The sequence below is a fragment of the Schistocerca piceifrons genome, chromosome 6 (assembly GCF_021461385.2).
Source record: "Schistocerca piceifrons isolate TAMUIC-IGC-003096 chromosome 6, iqSchPice1.1, whole genome shotgun sequence".
NCBI classification, from domain to species: Eukaryota; Metazoa; Arthropoda; class Insecta; order Orthoptera; family Acrididae; genus Schistocerca; species Schistocerca piceifrons.
Genome location: NC_060143.1, coordinates 310,349,660 through 310,353,882, shown reverse-complemented (window position 1 = coordinate 310,353,882; position 4,223 = coordinate 310,349,660). Strand labels below are relative to the sequence as shown.

General features: G+C 44.7%; 1 non-coding gene across 1 annotated transcript; it reads left to right on the top strand.

The window, feature by feature from the left end:
• Nucleotides 1–386: 386 nt before the first annotated feature.
• On the top strand, nt 387–470 carry Trnas-cga. Its single transcript is given in 2 exon segments — nt 387–426; nt 436–470. It is a non-coding gene; the product is annotated as a tRNA-Ser (tRNA).
• Nucleotides 471–4,223: the final 3,753 nt, after the last annotated feature.

Here is a 4,223-nt window from a genome sequence, read left to right as displayed (position 1 = left end):
AAATTTTCCTTTTACTAACGATACTAGGGTGCGTAAGGCCAATGACGACACCTTGGTGTCATAAGACAATGTTATGTTGCACCCATATAGACAAGATACGGCGAAACTGGTCAAACGCTACTCGCGCTTAAAAACCGAAACAAACAGTAATACTTCACTGATCAGCCACAAGGCTGTTACACATAAATCAAGTGAAGTACTTAAATAATCTACCGGGTTCCCACAACACTTGTTGTTGTTGTGGTCTTCAGACCTGAGACTGGTTTGATGCAACTCTCCATGCTACTCTATCCTGTGCAAGCTTCTTCATCTCCCAGTAACTACTGCAACCTACATTCTTCTGAATCTGCTTAGTGTATTCATCTCTTGCTCTCCCTCTACCGCCGGCCCGAGTGGCCGAGCGGTTCTAGGCGCTACAGTCTCGAACAGCACGACCACTATGGTCGCAGGTTCGAATCCTGCCTCGGGCATGGATGTGTGTGATGTCCTTAGGTTAGTTAGGTTTAAGTAGTTCTAAGTTCTAGGGGACTGATGGCCTCAGAAGTTAAGTCCCATAGTGCTCAGAGCCATTTGAACCATTTTCTCCATCTACGACTTTTACCCTCCACGTTGCCCTCCAATACCAAACTGGTGATCCCTTGGTGCCTCAGAACATGTCCTACCAACCAATCCCTTCTTCTAGTCAGTTTGCGCCACAAGCTTCTCTTCTCTCCAATCCTATTCAATACCTCCTCATTAGTTATGTGATCTACCCATCTAATCTCCAGCATTCTTCTGTAGCACCACATTTCAAAAGCTTTTATTCTCTTCTTGCCCAGAGTATTTATCGTCCATGTTTCACTTCCATACACGGCTACACTCCATGCAAATACTTTCAGAAACGACTTCCGGACACTTAAATCTATACTCAATGTTACCAAATTTCTCTTCTTCAGAAACGCTTTCCTTGCCATTGCCAGTGTACATTTTATATCCTCTCTACTTCGACCATCCTCAGTTATCTTTCTCCCCAAATAGCAACACTCCTTTACTACTTTAAGTGTCTCATTCCGTAATCTAATTCCCTCAGCATCCCCTGACTTAATTCGACTACATTCCATTATCCTCGTTTTGCTTTTGTTGATCTTCATCTTATATCCCCTTTTCAAGACAGTGTCCATTCCGTTCAACTGCTCTTCCATGTCCTTTGCTATCTCTGACAGAATTGCAATGTCATCGGCGAACTTCAAAGTTTTTATTTCTTCTCCATGGATTTTAATACCTACTCCAAATTTGTCTTTTGTTTCCTTCACTGTTTGCTCAATATACAGATTGAATAACATCGGTGAGAGCCTACAACCCTGTCTCACGCCCTTCCCAACCACTGCTTCCCTTTCATGTCCGTCGACTCTTATAACTGCCATCTTGTTTCTGTACAAATTGTAAATAGCCTTTCGCTCTCTGTATTTTACCCCTGCCACCTTCAGTATTTGAAAGAGAGTATTCCAGTCAACATTGTCAAAAGCTTTCTCTAAGTCTACAAATGCTATAAACGTAGGTTTGCCTTTCCTTAATCTAGATTCTAAGATAAGCAACAGTATTAAAATGATAATGACAATTAAAGCCCTATTTTTTTTAAGAAATCAAGAAACTCAGTGCTCAGACTTTCATCGCACTCTCACAAGAACCTTACAATAATAGAAAGAATGCGTAAATTACTTCCCTAAAGTCAGGTTTTTATCCGGCGACACTCCTGACGCAGCACGATAGAAAAGGAATGACAAAAACTGCTCAACTTGAGGCTGGGACGGGAGATCCGCAGAATCTGTTAACACTAAGGCCTCGTGCTATGACGGGAAAGCAGCCGAAGCAGAAAAGATAACGCGTCCCTGCCCGGAGCAGCGGAACAGCAACTCGTCAACCGCTACCAATACAAGGTTGTCAACGTATACCAAACAACAAACAGCAAACAGTTTTGACAGAAATTAACATATATAGCAATATTTAATCGCGTAATTAAAGATTATTTTCAAGGAAGCCAAATATTAAAGCTTGAGTATAGGAGCGGCCCGCTCATAAACATTGCAAGTTTAGATTCCTAGCAAACAATGTACCAATTAATTTAAGAAAATAATCACATAACAGCGAAATAAGATTAAATAAGTCTCGGTATACATTTACTGGCGCCTCTTAGGGACTAATAGACACTGTAATTTTGATACTCACCAAATGGTAGATGGCCGGTTAAAATGTACGCCTATAACACGATGGGCTCCTCATTACGGAGAGAGTGTACAAATACAAGCACGCACACAAAAACATGAGCCACACGTACGTACCTCTAGGCTGGGCGCACTTTCAGTTACGGACCAAATCCCATAACTCGCCCAGGAAGGTCCACCATGTGTGCAACAAACAGTAGTATCAAATACTCAGTAATAACAAACAACCATTTCAAGTACCAGATTGGCCCTTACAGAAACCCCCAATTTGACGCTGAAGGGCGTAAAGGAACCGGATTCCTGGCAGTTCACCGGGGCAGATTTAATAATATTTAAGTACAGTACTTACAGAACGGTCTCCATACATACACTACTGGCCATTAAAATTGCTACGCCAAGAAGAAATGCAGATGATAAACGGGTATTCATTGGACAAATATATTATACTAGAACTGACATGTGATTACAATTTCACCCAATTTTGGTGCATAGATCCTGTGAAATCAGTACCCAGAACAACCAACTCTGGCCGTAATAACGGCCTTGATACGCCTGGGCATTGAGTCAAACAGAGCTTGCATGTAGTGTACAGGAACAGCTGCCGACGCAGGTTCAGTACGATACCACAGTTCATCAAGAGTAGTAACTGGCGTATTGTGACGAGCCAGTTGCTCAGCCACCATTGACCAGACGTTTTCAATTGGTGAGAGATCTGGAGAACGTGCAGGCAGTCGAACATTTTCTGTACCCAGAAAGGCCCGTACAGGACCTGCAACATGCGGTCGTGCATTATCCTGCTGAAATGTAAGGTTTCACAGGGATCGAATGAAGGGGAGAGCCACGGGTCGTAACACATCTGAAATGTAACGTCCACTGTTCAAAGTGCCGTCAATGCGAACAAGAGGTGACCGAGACGTGTAACCAATGGCACCACATACCATCACGCCGGGTGATACGCCAGTATGGCGATGACGAAAACACGCTTCCAAGGTGCGTTCACCACGATGTCGCCAAACACGGATGCGACCATCATGATGCTGTAAACAAAACCTGGATTCATCCGAAAAAATGACGTTTTGCCATTCGTGCACCCAGGTTCGTCATTGAGTACACCATCGCAGACGCTTCTGTCTGTGATGCAGCGTCAAGAGTAACCTCAGCCGTGGTGTCCGAACTGATAGTTCATGCTGCTGCAAACGTGGTCGAACTGTTCGTGCAGATGGTTGTCGTCTTGCAAACGTCCCCATCTGTTGACTCAGGGATCGAGACGTGGCTGCACGATCCGTTACAGCCATGCGGATAAGATGCCTGTCATCTCGACTGCTAGTGATACGAGGCCGTTGGGATCCAGCACGGCGTTCCGTATTACCCTCCTGAACCCACCGATCCATATTCTGCAAACAGTCATTGGATCTCGACCAACGCGAGCAGCAATGTCGCGATTCGATAAACTGCAACCGCAACAGGCTACATTCCGACCTTTATCAAAGTGGGAAACGTGATGGTACGCATTTCTTCTCCTTACACGAGGCCTCACAACAACGTGTCATCAGGCAACACCAGTCTACTGCTGTTTGTGTACGAGAAATCGGTTGGAAACTTTCCTCATGTCAGCACGCTGTAGGTGTCGCCACTGGCGCCAACCTTGTGTAAATGCTTTGAAAAGCTGATCACATGCATATCACAACATCTTCTTCCTGTCGGTTAGATTTCGCGTCAGTAGCACGTCATCTTCGTGGTGTAGCATTTTTAATGGCCAGTAGTGTAATTCAAATAAATGACCTGGAGGACAATAGCTTCAGAACTCCAGGTAGGTACCGCATTATTATTGCCCTCCTGTTCGTAGCTGCTAATGAGTTGTTCAATACATCTCGGCGTATTGGGCACACCGCAGTTGACTGATGTACTTCGTGAGCAGGTTGCACGGGATCAGAGCAGCTCCTTGGCCGCTAAACTCCCCGGTAGCAACGGTCAACGCTGCAACAAATGGCGGGGATCCTTAGCAGAACTGTCAACCGTTTC